A 16,378-nucleotide genomic window follows, 5' to 3' on the forward strand; every position below is an offset into this window, starting at 1 on the left:
ATGGTGCACATACATTAGATCATTAAATGATACGTTTTAGTTTCATCATTAAATCAGTTTCATCATCAATCAATAAATGAGAGTATTAATATCGTTGAAATACATCAGTCATTATTTTTTGTGATATTATTAGTATACTAATGTCAGTCATAATGAACTTTAAGTCTGATAAATGTACATATAAATGACAATATTGTAAAGGACAGTGATTAATAGTATAATTATAATATTAATAATCACATCTATTTGTAGATTAGATATAGGGTGGTGGGAAAAATTGGGAATTTGAATATTTAGAAATCCAAGAATTTGGATATTCAGGTAGAGCTTTCAGAATATGAAGATATAGAAATTTATAAACTTGAGACTTTCTAAAAATTTGAAAACTCAATTCCAATATTTCGGTATGTGGAAATATAATTGTATTGAAACTTTGAGATTGTAAAAATGATCAGCTTTACTAAAAAAGGTAGTTATTCAAAATATACTTTACGTTCCACCATCACATGATCCTGAACCGACTACCGAACAGAGTGTGCATATTTGATCATCTAAAGTAGAAAAAGTCCCTACATATCCTCATTCTGGGATAACAATAATTTACAGCAGCCATGACCGAGGAGGAACTCAGAATTCATAGAGTCCCGTGGCTCGCAGTTCCAGGTTTGTTCGAGTTACAACGTAACCTTGTTCTAGATGGTGCGAATACTGTTGCAATTTTGTATACTACCCCTCGTCCGGCCAAGCTGGTTACGTTTTGTGGAAAACCCGAACGAACGGTTTCATTGCAGTTCAAGGATACAACTGACGTATACGTTGCTTTGTCCTGAATTTAGCCAGGGCTGAACGTAACGACGGGTGGTCGTTAAAGGCAAAACCTGCTACTATATAGGTAGCACGAGCTCCTCTGTTCCTTCCTCAGCTCATTCACGATGACAATAATTGGCTAATTAAGTCACCCTCACGCACGTCCATTGCCCTCGGTCGGTGTTCCGGTAATTCAGTTCCAGGCGTCTCTTCCTGTGACACAACAATGTAGGTCAATCGACGCGTGTGCCATAAACTGTGAGGCTATGCGAATTCGTTTCACGCTTCCGACTTACAGCCCCTGACCGTACATAATTAGGATCACCCGTAAAAAATTTATTTTGCATAGGACAAATGAAAATAGAAAAAAATTGTGAATAAAGGGAAAGTGATGAAATACCAAATAATCGTGTGTTCTAAACAGTATTCGATTTATGGCTACGTGGTCAATTTTTACTTTCAAATACATGTGTCAAATACATGCTTATAATTATAATAAAATTGCAATATAATTAGTATAATATAAAAACTATATTATACTATTTAACATATTGTAATTTTATAATAATTTATGTATATATTCATCTCATTATTATAATGGCATATTATAGTCTTATCACTTCCTAGTTATTTTACAATACCCTTCGATAAATACAAGTAGTAATAAGATAATACAACTACAAATAAAAAGTAACGATTTATTGCATAAAGGAGTTTCTATAATTACATAAACTGTTCGTAAAAGCAAGAGAGTTGCAGACAATGTTGCATGACAAGTTGCATCAAATTTGATAGGAGATAAGAAAAAGCTGTCGAGGAGAAAGTTGAATGGAATGATGATATCTATTTTTTTGCGACCTCATTTTCTTCACGAACTCAACCATGCACCAGAAAATGCAAATGCATGTGTTCTTTATAATGAAATTGCATATTTCTTCTTGCTTGTGTCGGCTCCTTAGAACTTTGTGTATTAAGGTATTATGTATTAAGGTAGCATGTTCAAAATACATTGTCATGTTCTATATGTCGTATCTTTTTTATTCAACTTCAATACATACATAACTTTGATAAATTTGGTGAATGAAAATAACATTCCGATACTATCAATCGACAATATTCCGACAGTATCGATATTTATCAATGAAAGTATCGATAGTCTTATCTTTATATCGATTTTTGCTTCCTCGATTGCTCGGCTGAGAGTGCAAGGGCTTCCCTCGGCGATTCTGCTTCGAATTTTTGCTCGTTTCCAGTCGTTCGACGCCTTGCCACGTCTGGCATGGCAGAGTCAACGGTTTTTTCGCGATTACCAAGCGCTTCGTTCTTGCAACGAAACGTCGACTTGGCGAATTTATCGTTAACGCGCCGATGCCTCCGGCTTCCAGTTTCTGTGGATTGAACGACCCACGAGCTTTTCTTTTTTGCACTCTTCGCACAGAGTCGACGAGGATTTTAAAGCATGCTGACGTCGGACGTTCTTTTGACCGTTTCCTACCAGATGGCTTGGAATTAGAGTCTCGTAAAAACGGAATAATTTTTCAAATACCGAGTTCTTAGATAATAGTTCGTGAATCTTGACGAATTGTTTCACTGATTTAGTTGATAGGTACAAGGATCACTGTATATTAGGAGACTCAATAAGGTTTTTGCCGTTTCTGTTTATTAGACAGTGTATGTATATGCTATAAAAGAAAGATAATTGCAATAAAACTAATAATGCTAATAATGTTAAATTGTAATTCAGTATGTTAACAAGAATTACATGTTTTTAGACTCACAATTAGACGTTTAGAAATATCATCATTTGGAACTTGGAATTTATTTATATAGTCATTTAGAAAATTACAAATTCAGAAGTTTAGAAAATTACAAATTTAGAAATATAGTAATTAGAAAGTTTACGAATTTAAAAAATAAAAATACAGAAATATGAAATTTCAAATTTCCAAATATCAAAATTACAAATTTTCAAAACAACTTTAAAAGCTAACCCGATACACGATGCGTATATAATAATTAATATAAATTGTATTTTAATATGATAGAAACTGATTATTAATGAAATTGCAGTAAACCGCTTTCTATAACAAAGATGTGAACGTAGTTAATTCAGTTATCAACCTAATAAAACGATGATTTCCTACTTTCATTACTAATATACGCCGCTATCTTGTTAAACAGGATATTAGAAAAATAGTTCAAGGCTTTAGCGGCAGATAATACTTGCTAACTGGATACAAGGTCCTAATAAACGTGGTCAGAAAAATTTGTACCGTAATGATTATAAGCAGTTCTTTCTTATCGTAATTTCCCTGTGATAAAATAAATTGGATTCTTTTATCGTTTTAGATATTTGAAAATTTAAGAGTTTAGGAGGTTTATCGATTTAGGGAGTTGAGTATTTAGAATTTTAGGTATTTATGAATTCATGAATTTTTAAATTTTGGAAATTTAGGGATTTTGGAATATGGGAATTTTTGAATTTGGGTGCTTTCGAATTTCGGAATTTTAGAATTTTGGAATTTTGGAATTTGGAATTTGGAATTTGGAATTTGGGAATTTGGGAATTTGGAAGTTTTGGAAGTTTTGGAATTTGGATATTTTGGAATTTGGATATTTTGGAATTTGGATATTTTGGAATTTGGATATTTTGGAATTTGGATATTTTGGAATTTGGATATTTTGGAATTTTGGAATTTGGAATTTGGAATTTTGGAATTTGGATATTTTGGAATTTGGATATTTTGGAATTTGGATATTTTGGAATTGGGATATTTTGGAATTTGGATATTTGGAATTTGGATATTTTAGAATTTGGATATTTTGGAATTTGGATATTTTGGAATTTGGATATTTTGGAATTTGGATATTTTGGAATTTGGATATTTTGGAATTTGGATATTTTGGAATTTGGATATTTTGGAATTTGGATATTTTGGAATTTGGATATTTTGGAATTTGGATATTTTGGAATTTGGATATTTTGGAATTTGGATATTTTGGAATTTGGATATTTTGGAATTTAGAAATTTTGGAATTTCGATATTTTGGAATTTGGAAATTTTGGAATTTGGAAATTTTGGAATTTGGTAATTGGAAATTTGGAAATTTTGGAATTTGGAAATTGGAAATTTTGGAATTTGGATATTTTGGAATTTGGATATTTTGGAATTTGGATATTTTGGAATTTGGATATTTTGGAATTTGGATATTTTGGAATTTGGATATTTTGGAATTTGGAAATTTTGGAAATTGGAAATTTGGAAGTTTGGAATTTGGGAATTTGGAAATTTTTGAATTTTTGAATTTAGGAATCTAGGAATTTTGAAATTTGAGAATTTGAGAATTTGGGAATTTTGTTATTTTTGAATCTGAGAATCTAGAAATATAGGGTATTATGAATCCTGTAATTCCGCAATTTCGCAATATGAGAATTTAGGAACTTAACCATCTAGAAATTCAAAAATTGTTGGTATTTAAAGACCCACTTACCTTTTTCTCCAATTCTTTGAGTACTTCTTGCATTTAAAATTCTGAATCCCCTTTTTAGCACCCTGCACTTCTACTAGTTTGTTTAATTCCAAGTTGGAAGTTCCTTTCATTTCATTTTCATGTTGATATTCGACGTAGATTACTTCATAAGTACACCTCGAAATTTTAATATTGATTTATTCTTTCTTCTCTGTATAAAATTAATTAATTCAACGTAGTAATTGATATATTTTTTCAAAATCTTGTTAAAAGAATTAACAAGTTAAATTTGTCTAATTTTGATAAAAAGCAAGGTTTACTTTTTCAAACGTTAGGTATAAATTACCTTTTCACATATTATAAGATTTTAAATGAACATAATTTCAGTAAAAAATATTGCAGCTTCAACTTAATAATTATATCTTAATATAATTAATTGACTATTATCATCATAATATTCATTTTATCAAAAAATTTGCAGTAGCAAACTGAAACACTGAATTAATAAACTAATACACTGAAACTCAAAATATTGTTGTATTTTGTTGTATAAATACTAATAGCTATTTCTACCTAATATTCCATACAACTTTCATTTATTCAGAACATTATAGTTCTCCTGCATAATGCTCAAGATGATTTGCAGAAATGTTGGAATTCGATCGGGAAGAAAGTCTCAAATCAAAGTAATACACTTTCATTTTGATTGGTCTGAGACTATGTACTCAAATTTAATTCCACGATCTCCAGCAATGTGATCTGGAGTTCCATTTCTGTTCGACACGTTTTCTAAGCTCTTGGGATTTGCGGTTCGTCGATAAGCTATCGAGGCCAGAAGAATCGTAGAGAGTCCGTGTCATAGGTCCATTATCGACCACTAAAACGAGACATGTACGAAACTAAATCACGTTTGATTACAAATACCACGAGTTATTTTAACAGGTTGCTTGTCAAAAAATATATATTTGTAAGATAGAATGAAAATCTAATTATTAACCTTTCGACCGTGATGCACTTTCGCACGGAACCATTAATATATGGGGTGTTCCTACACTGACCTATACTGAACGTATACTGACCGTACTATGTGAAATTTTGTAGTTAGGGTGTAATTTGTAAAATTCAGTTTCTGTATTGAAAGACATCGAAAAGTCTAACATTTTCTTTAGTTCAGTTTTCGAGTTATACGTGAGTGAAAATTGCTGTATATTGATAGGTGTATAAGGGCGTATTTATACATCGTTTCTAGTCAAAGGGTTAAAGGTGAACACTGAAAATAACAGGGTCGAATATTATTGAATATGTGTAGAAGTTTATTGGGACATTGATTCAATTTATTTTGAACTGTTACGGTTATTTCAAGTGTATTGTAAATTGTAGAAAAATAAAATAGTGAAGTAGTGAAATAGTGAAATAGTAAAACAGTAACATAATAATCAATAAAATGATAAAATAGCAAAACAGCTAAATAATAAAGAAGCAAAATAGTAAAATAATAAAAATGATAAAGCAGTAAAATAGTACAAAGTATGACAGCAAAATGATAAAATAGTAAAATAGCAATATAGTAAAAGATGCAATATAGCAAAATATGCAATATAACAAACTGTGCAATATAGCAAAATAGTAAAATATGTTGTGTAACAAAATATGCAATTAGTCAAACAGTAAAATATGCATTATAACATAGTATGCAATATAGCCAAATATGCAATATAACAGACTATGTAATATAATAAACTATGCAATATAACAAATTATACGATTTAGTGAAATATGCCGTATAACAAACTGTGCAAAAACGCGAATTATACAATATAACAAACTATGCAATATAGCAAATTATGCAATATAGCAATATAGCAAAATAGTAAAATAGTAAAATAGTAAAATAGTAAAATAGTAAAATAGTAAAATAGTAAAATAGTAAAATAGTAAAATAGTAAAATAGTAAAATAGTAAAATAGTAAAAATCATAAAGCACTAAAATAGTACAAAGTAGAACAGTAAAATGATAAAATAGTAAAATGGCAATATAGTAAAATATGCAATATAACACAATATGCAATACAGCAAAATAGTAAAGATATTGAAATAATACAAATAGTAAACTAGTAATGTAATACTACTAGTAAAGATGAAATAGCAAATAACACACTAAAAATGACATAATCACGAAACATCAATAGTGACATAATAACAGTACTCTACTATTCTATCCTTAATCGGAATAACTGAATGATACAATATTATAATAGTGCAGTAATAAAAGAGCTGGCAAGACATTTCTGAACGCTGTTTTCTAAAACAACGTTGGCGTATTTGGCAGACTTTCAGGACACCTTGTATACATGTGGGCATACGAGGATCGCATATAACAGAGAATGTGGTGCACCAAGACCGTTGCACCGTAACGTTACCTCCACACATGCACTGTATACACTGTACACAGTTTCAGGGCTTATTTGCATAGTCTGCTCGACTGTCTGGCCAACGGAAGCCGACTACGAATTCCTGCTAGGACAGCCGCCTGTGTCAAGTGCAGCTAATTCATTTCGCCGACTACACTGTTCAGCAAATTTTATAATAACTTTTTTCATCTCTTAGAACAACGCATTTTCTTGGCTATCTTTATGCGCCAGCGCGATTCTACCAACCGCTTTTTTTCGTCATCCTTTTTTTTTTGAGAAGTACCATTCTGACAAAAAGGCGAACTTTTAATTTCAAGAACTTTTTCTACTCAAACAATAAAAGTTAAATTCCGTTCATAGAAGATGATTTTTCAGACTTTATCGAATATAATGATATAAATTTTTTATTAACAAGATTTTCTCTTCTGTATATTTAATATATGGAATTTTAATTGTATTTAATGAGTATTTATTTAGAATTTGGATTTTAATAACACGTTAAATTTATTGGTTTTTTACTGCAGACTGCCAGTTAATTAAGAAAACACGTGTTAACTGATGGATAAAAAGTTGTGTTGATTCGTTTGTTGGTTTTGTGTAAAACAAAATTTTATTCTTGTATCAATCACAATGCAGGAACAATCATTAAATAATTTATTACCATATAAAATATAAAATTTTATTAGTGTTTTCATAGTCCATAATTAAGTTTATCCTTCATGTTCTATAGTTTATAATCTTGTGTGCTTTAAATGATTAGAAATCGTTATAAATTTTTATCCGTTGCGTCGTGATTCATTTTACATTGATATATCCTAAATAGATAAGATGTATGATTGTCACGCGTTTCTCTATCAAATGATACGTGTTTGTACATACGTAGGAGGGCGTATACCTTGAACTGATAACTTTATCTATGATAGACATTTAATATTATCATTTTTTAAATTTCTGAATTTGGGAATTTCTAAATTTAGTTTGTATATTTTAAGTTTGTGCGTTTGAGAATTTATGTGTAAATTTGTTAATTGAGAATTTGGAAGATTTTCAAATTATATAATTTGGAAATTTCTAAGTCAGATCAATTAAATTTTAATTAAATTAAAATTGAAATTAAATCAGTTTCAAAATGTGGGAATTTGAAAATGTCTAAACTGAAAGCTTCTCAATTTGAAATTCAAAGGTGGTGATATAATTTCTTCAATTTAAAATGATGCATTTTTTTACTCTTCTAACGATTACTATTAAGAAAATAATAATATGCAAATATATTTTAAACAGAAATACACAAAATGTATTAAATATGATATATTTTACAAGAGAAATAAATTAAATATATTAAATATGTTTTATTTTACAAAAAAATGTATTTAATGTATGAAGTGTGATATTTTTAATAAACTTAACAAGAAGTGTAATTAGAAAAGATAAGTTACCTTTTCTTCAGTTGTATTAATGATAAAATTTGAATAAAAATTCAAGTATGTTGAACAAAATACAAGAATTTCATAGTGTATTATTTAAAATAATATATGTAATATATTATTCTATATAATAATATTATTATTTTATTTAATAATATGTTATTTTACATAATACTAATTTCATATAATATTAATTTTATAATATGTTATCTCATATAATACAAACTTGTGGCAGAATGCAACAAAGAACTAATATCTTCAGGTTGCAATAAAATTAACAAATGGGTATAAATTGCAGAATTTTGTCAATGTAGCAAAGCTATAATATTTTACGTGCTATTTTATTTCCTTAACAGTATCTATACAGTGATAGATATACGTAACTCCGACGTGCTGACATGTAGAACAAAAACTATACAAAGTGTGTGTAGAATAAAAAATATGTTACGTCACACATGTACATAACTTTGCCATGCTAACACTTAGAGTGTCCTATTTCTAAACAGCTATATGCAAAAACTCTATAATATAGATTAAACCTTTATGTAACGCCTGAAACAAATTAATAGTTCAAATAGCGATGTTTTATTACTCTCGAACAAAAATAAGAAACTCAGCAAAATTGTGTACATGGTCTATGCAATTTTCTCATGATGTTGCAAACTTGCCTACAAGATCCACTCCAACGTGTAATCACTTCAGGTTCACAAAAAACTTGTGTATACAACATGAACGACTTAATGTTCCAACTTTGTTACACAAAATACTGAAAGGATTTACGTAATTCTGTAGGAAATCAGTCATTCACTAATTGGTACAAATAAAAAGAAATCTCCAAAATTAGTTCTTTGAAAATATACATGAAAAAAGAAGTTATAATATCTCAAATCCTCAAATTCACAAATTTTCAAACTTTCAAATATTCAAATTCACAAATTTTCAAATTTTCAAACTTTCAAATACTCAAATTTTGAAGGTTGCGAATTCTTAAAGTCTCAAAGTCTCAAGATCTCAAAGTCTCAAGGTCTCAAAGTCTCAAAGTCTCAAGGTCTCCAGGTTTTACAAGTCTCAAAGTCCCAAAGTCCCAAAGTCCTAAAGTCTCAAGTTTTCAAATTGTCAAATTCTCAAGCTCTCAAGTTTTCAAAGTGTAAAAGCTTCAAAACCTCAAAGTATTAAATCCTGAAATTCTGAAACCATCAAATTCTTAAATCCTAAAATTTTGGAAGCTGCGAATTCTAAAAGTCTCAAATTCTGAAGGTGTCAAAGTTTCAAGATTTCGAAGCCTTAAGGTCTCAAAGTCTCAAAGTCCCAAGGTTTTACAAGTCTCAAAGTCTTAAGGTTTCGAAGTTTCAAAGTCTCAAGGTTTTACAAATCTCATAGTCTCAAGATTTCGAAGTCTCAAAGTCTCAAGGTCCTAAAGTCTCAAGCTTTCAAAGTGTAAAATCTTCAAAGTCTCAAAGTATTAAATCCTGAAATTCTGATACCATCAAATTCTCAAATCCTAAAATTTTGGAAGCTGTGAATTTTTAAAGTATCAAATTCTGAAGGTATCAAAGTCTCAAGCTCTCAAAGCCTTAAGGTCTCAAAGTCTCAAAGTTTCAAGGTTTTGAAGTTTCAAAGTCTCAAAGTATCAAGGTTTCGAAGTCTCAAAGTCTCAAGGTTCTAAAATCTCAAGTTTTCAAATTATCAAATTCACATTCTCTCAAGCTTTCAAAGTGTAAAAGCTTCAAAGTCCCAAAGTGTTAAATCCTCAAATTCTCAAACCTTCAAATTCTCGAATCCTAAAATTCTCAAAGTCTTAAAGTCTCAAATTCTCAAGTTCTCCATTTGATTAAAATTCTCCAATGATCATAATCTCAAACTCTAGAATCGTGTATACTCAGTACAACGTTACTACGTAATAGTCTTTCATACAATACGTTTGTTAATATAAGATTTAGGACACCGTGTACATGAACTATTGATGTGTATCCTGTATATACACGTGTACCTAGGACATCTCGAGGCTGTGTACAGGAATTACCCGTATATAAACCCAGAAATCCCGTTCGTCGGGTACATTGGGGAAATATACCGACACGTATTCGCCGATATTATCGCTTGTTTAAGACCATCTCACACTACGTTCCTTTTCTCAGGCGGCTTCTAAACATCGTCTCTACGGAAATTCTGTATAGTAACACTTCAAATGAATCCCGTATATGTGAGAAGTGGGATGAAAAGGAACACACGTTGAACGGGACATTGTAATTATGTGGAAGATGAAGGATTTCTTTACAAGTAATGGGCTGTGTTGCATAGAGAGGACCATGCTGAATTGAATTACTTTTAAATTACTAATTTGGGAAGTTGGAAAGTCAGAAACTTTATGTTTTTGAAGTATTTCAAGGGTTTTAAATTTTGCAGATTTTTAGTTTAGAAATTTTAAGATTTTGGGTGTGAAACTATGGTCTACAAATTTTTTTATTTGGAAATTGTGGATTCTAACTATTGGAATATTTGGAAATTTTTGAATTTTGGAAGTTTGCAACTGTGAAATTTTTGAATTGTGGAAATTTGGAATTGTCGGAATTTGGAATTTTGGAATTTTGGAATTATGGAAATTGTGGAAATTTTGGAATTGTGGGAATTTGGAATTGTGGGAATTGGGAATTGTGGAATTGGGAATTGTGGGAATTGGGGAAAGTGGAATTGGGAAATGTGGGAGTTGGGAATTGTGGAAATTTGGAATTTTGGAATTGTGGAAATTGTGAAATTTTGGAATTGTGGAAATTTTGGAATTGTGGACATTTGGAATTGTGGGAATTTGGAATTGTGGACATTTGGAATTGTGGGAATTTGGAATTGTGGTAATTTGGAATTGCGGGAATTGGGAATTTGGAATTGTGGGAATTTGGAATTGTGGACATTTGGAATTGTGGGAATTTGGAATTGTGGTAATTTGGAATTGCGGGAATTGGGAATTGTGGAATTTTGGAAATTTTGGAATTGTGGGAATTGGGAATTGTGGAAATTTGGAATTGTGGAAATTGGGAATTGTGGAAATTGGGAATTGTGGGAATTTGGAATGTGGAAATTCTGAATTGTGAAAGTTTGGAATTTTAGAATTTTGAAATTTTGAAATTTTTGGAATTTTTGGAATTTTTGGAAGTGCAAGAAATTAAAAATTTGAGTATTTAGAAATTGAAATATTTAAAAATTTAGTAATTTTGAATTTCAGAAAATTGTATATAAAATTTAAGAATTTGGAAATTTGGTAATTTGAGAATTTGATAATTTAGAAATTTGAGAATTTTATAATTTACTAACTTTAACAACTTGTATAAATAACTACAGAAATGCTCAATAGTTTCAGCACAGTAGTCAACGCATGAACCCAACTTGTTATTCGAAACGTAATTATTTACTCGATATTTAGAGCAATTTTTGTTTATATTTGTAACAGCCTCGTTGTTCTTTCGTTATACATTACAACTCATTTAGGTCAGCTACCAATGCTCGGTTTTCTTCGCATCGTTGCTTTTTCATCGTAGTCGGGTTAATGGCATAAATGAGACCTTATCCTGCTTTTTGTGCGTGCACACTCCGGATGTATTCTCGAAAATCAGCAAGTTTGTAGCTACGCGTTAACTCAACAAATAAAGGACGATGACTTTATCGTCATTTTTTGTTTCTTTACAAGTTGTATTTTTTAATGTTTTTAAATTTGTATATTCATAATTTTCAGAAGTTTTCATTTCTAAATTATTAAATTCTTAAATTGGTCGATTGTTAAGAGGTTATGTTATTAGATTGTTAAATTATTGAATTGTCAGATTGTTAATTTAACTAATTGACAAATTGGTCAATACTTACATTGTTAAACTGTTAAATTGTCAAAGTGTCAACTTAACAAATTGTCAAAATGGCAAAGTGTCAAATCAACAAATTATCAAATTATCAAATTGTCAAAATCGCAGTGTCAAATTGACAAATTATGAAATTGACAAATTGTCAAATTATCAAAATGTCAAATTGTCAGCCTGATAAATTAACAAGCTTTGAGGTTGACAAATTGTCAAATTGTCATACGTCAAACTATCAAACTGTCAACTTGTGAAATAGTCAACCTGTGGAATTGTCGAACAGTCACAGTGTCAAATAGTGAAGTTATAAAATTATCAGACTATAAAATTGACAAATCGTCAAATTTAAAAATTTGTTAATTTTCATATCAATTTTCAAAATAGCTAAAATTCTGAAATTGCTAAAATTCTCAAATAATTAAAATTTTTAAATTGTTAAAATTCCCAAATACTAATAGACAAATTCCCTAATCTCCAACTACACAAACACCAAAATTCTTTAATTTAAAAATGACTAAATATCCAAATTTCCAAATTTTCAAATTTCTTAAAATGTTCAAAATTTCCAGAATCCCCATATCTTCAAATTTCAAAGTAAATTTCAATGCATTTTGTTGCTTCTATTAATTCAAACAATAAACAACTCGTTTCCAACTTGTTCCAAGCAGCAATCAGCAACAAAAGATTCCTCTTTCAACAAACTAATCTCCAAAGACTTTTGGCGAACGGATATTCTTTGACCTCGAAACATTTACCAGATTCTCGTTGATAAGTTTTCTTTCAATAACAGCCCTTTTACACCGAGAGATAACGAAGTATCTCGGCCATCGTCATCTTGCTTTCCATCAGGAACATGCGGTTTAGGGAAATGATAGACTCCACACTGACTCACCGCGTTTTATCTTCGCGGTGCAGTTATCGGACAAAATTTTCCGGAAATCTGTCGGAACTACGTTGAACTTCCCACGGGAACATTCCTGGCGATCTGATAGTTATTTTGAATTTATCTCCCCCATGAATTTAGTGAAACATTGCTCTCATGCTAAATTGAATGGGTCTAATTACTTTTAATCGAATAGGGAGGTCTATTATTTTCTTCAAACGTTATTGGAAATTAGGAATTTTTTATTTACTTCAAACACTGTTCTAAATTAGACATTTTTTATTTACTGTGAACACTGTTAACAATTTAATACTGTTATTATATAATACTGTATAAGTTCATTTGCATTTTTTTCATTAAGTGCATTTTCATTTTCGAAGAATTTGTCAAATTTTTAATTTAACACTAAGTGACAAATTTGATGTTAATCTATTAATAGTAGAAGTACCTATCAGTCAGTATAACTGGGTTTAGGTTTCACATTTTATGTCACAAAATTTTGTTGTGCTTTTGTCGAAACATCTCATATATTATTGAGATATCGTTAGTGTATATGTTAGTTGATCCTTCAGAATTTATTTATTTTTAATTCAAAAGTGTGTATTGAACACCGATAACTTTTATATTAAATATTAGAGGAACTGCTGTATTTTAAGAGACTTTATTCATATGTGCTTTTAAATTGTAAGTAATATTTATAACTTTAATTATAAACATCTATAACATCTTCCTAATAATAAGCAACATTCCTAATATTTTCTTAATAACATGTATAATAACTTTCAAACTATAAATAGCATTTATAATATCTTTTTAACTATAAATAATATTTACAATACCTTTTTAGCTAAAAATAAAATTTAACTATATTTACAATAGTTTTGATACTCAAAAGTAAAACTGTCACAATTCATCACGAACACTCAATATAAAAAAATCTGTCATTTTTCTCATCGAACCAACTCGCTTTCCGGTACACCGATAATATTGCACGTTTCGTGATAAGAAACGGAGCTGTCTGTTCGACTTTGATTCCGCGTGCATGACTTTATTCGTCCGTGTTATTTGTAAGATTGCTACCGAGAAATCAGTAATGTTGCGAAACAACTAATGGCAACATTTGTTGCGCGAAGGAACGTCGAAGAAACGCGGCAGTCATTGTGATGGAATCTTTGCACGGCACTGAAGGATTTCAAACATACTAAATGATTTGATGAGTCAGGGGGACTTGGAAATGCGTGGAAAATTGAAACGAAAGATTTTTTCGCGATAACGTCAGAGGACAAGTTATTTCCTTTATTACCGAGACTTTCGATTTCGAGATATGGTGGATGAAGTTCTTGGAATGCAGTTGCAAATCTGTTTAACGTCATCTTATGGGGATTACGACTGATTTATGGTACTAACTTTACTTGGGTTGAATTTTAGTTCAATTTTTAAAAGAAATAGGTAGTTAGAATTCTTGTAAATAATAGTCCTTATGGAACATTTATTGAGAATATTTATTTAGAACTAATATTGTAATTTTATAGGAAATTGGCCTTGCAAATTTATTTAGAAAGTGATATAGTATAACAAGTTTGTAATATATTGAAAGCTTTCAAATTTCTAGAACTAAATTTTAGGTCTCTAAATTTCTATATTTGTCAAATCAAGATTTCTGAAAATCGAGGATCCAACTATTTAAATTTGAAAACTCAAGTCTTCCAAGTTCCTAAAAACTCTCAGTCCTTCACATACTTACAAAGTGCACACAGTAGTCCATATGTTCCTCTTCACAGAGCACTTGATCTGCCCACCACTAAACCATCAATTCCGACATACAAAAACACCATAGAATATCTTGTCGCCACAGAGACGCTCCAACTTTCATCTCCGCTAATAAAAGGAAAGCTTCTAGCTTTCCGAAGGAAGTCTGCTTTAGTTCTCGATATCTAATTTTAGTTTTACTTTACTTTTCGACGGACCGATTACTTTCACCGCGTGTCTCATGTTTTCCCAGAACAGTCGCTGGTAATCATTTACGAAGATGCTCCCGCGTGCTTTCACTGTTCTCGGTATTCGTCTTGATTTATGGCGATGATTTAATTGCGCTACAATCGCGGCAATCATGGTTTCCACTCGAATATTATTCGAGTCTTTGCAAATAGGCTGGCGGGCTCGTTCGAATTACATTCCATGGTATTAATGTTTCATTTGCCCCGGTGATCGGATCACGGTTCAGTCACCGTGAGTTCAAACACCGTGCAAGCGACGCGTGATTGCAATAATATTTGATCCGATCGTAATCAAATCGGGATCGTATCGGCGCAGCAAATGAGACCTGAACAATATTTTATCAAAACCGCGGCCGCTATTTGAAGTCGGGATTCAGGTGTAAGATTGTGAACCAGGTGTATATCCTACTGAACCAGGAAGTAGTTAATATAGTCGAGTTTCGATATAAGAGAAAGTTATGTATACGATATAAGTGAAAATGATCTACATGGTACAAGTGAAAGTGATCTACTCGATATAAGTGAAAAAGTTTAATCTACCACTGAAGGGACAATTCGAGATGTCATGAAGCTCATTCATCAAGAAATATCAATAAAACTTCTTTATCTTTGATTTTATCGTTATTAAACTTTAACCAACAGGTCTATTATATTTTTTTTTATTAAAATGAAACAAAAAACGATATAATTTGGACGGTATTTATTGGCTTAATTGACGATAATCAGTTTCAAAGAATAGCAACTGAATAAGGAAGCTGTGGCTGTAGTAAAAAGATCAAAAGTCAATAACTCTTTTATTTTTAGTCCTCTCTTTGGACAACTTCCTCCATCATATTCGTGACATTTTCCCGATTAAAACGAGATCAATCGCGACGTAATTTGGGACATCTGTAATAATTTATGTAGATCGAAAGGTCCAATATCCTGTTACCCACATTTCTTCGTTTAGATATTGGATTATGTCAAAGTATTATTGGAGAGAATAACTGCTACTAATAGTAATAGTAATTTATTAATTTTGCATTTATTATTGTCAGAGGAAAAAGAGAATAACAAGATTAAATTGTTAAAAGATGTTAATTCAATGATATTTTTCGTACAAATATTTTTCTCGTGGCGAAATTGTTTTATAAAATTGTTTCTGTTAACAGACTCGGTTGCTCCACGTTCGCCAAAAACAAAAGCATTGGTGTCATGGACACAATCATGTTCATACAGTGTCCAAAATAAAATGCTTACATTATATTGTTTTAATTATCTCAACAATCTTCAATAAGTTCATTTGCTTAACGATAGGTTTCTTCTATTATGCAAAGAATCAGTTTATCTCTCTAAAAATATCGTTCCATAAAATGCAAGTTTGTTTCCTTAACGAAAGTTTTGTTTTACAAGTAACTGTTAGTTCGTATCCCAAGTGGTCAGTATGCAAAATACATTGTACTTCATTACAAAACTGTCACTGAAACTAGGCTATTAGAATATAAATAAAAGACTCCAGCAGCACTTTGTTAAATGTTTCATCAACCGAGCTACTGAATTC

General features: G+C 30.6%; 1 protein-coding gene and 1 long non-coding RNA gene across 10 annotated transcripts in view; one reads left to right on the plus strand and one right to left on the minus strand.

The window, feature by feature from the left end:
• The window catches only part of LOC100876095 (uncharacterized), a 65,290-nt gene that overhangs the window by 20,914 nt on the left and 27,998 nt on the right, over nucleotides 1–16,378 (plus strand). The window lies entirely within an intron of this gene.
• Nucleotides 1,483–14,873, minus strand: LOC143266593 (uncharacterized). 2 transcript variants are annotated; one of them, XR_013041541.1, is made up of 3 exons: nucleotides 14,586–14,873; nucleotides 4,300–4,455; nucleotides 1,483–2,489 (listed from the first exon to the last, which is right to left on the minus strand). It is a non-coding gene; the product is annotated as an uncharacterized LOC143266593 (long non-coding RNA). The 2 variants fall into 2 exon arrangements; XR_013041540.1 differs by having other exon boundaries at nucleotides 4,300–4,489.

Source organism: Megachile rotundata, chromosome 2, assembly GCF_050947335.1.
Source record: "Megachile rotundata isolate GNS110a chromosome 2, iyMegRotu1, whole genome shotgun sequence".
Taxonomy (NCBI): domain Eukaryota; kingdom Metazoa; phylum Arthropoda; class Insecta; order Hymenoptera; family Megachilidae; genus Megachile; species Megachile rotundata.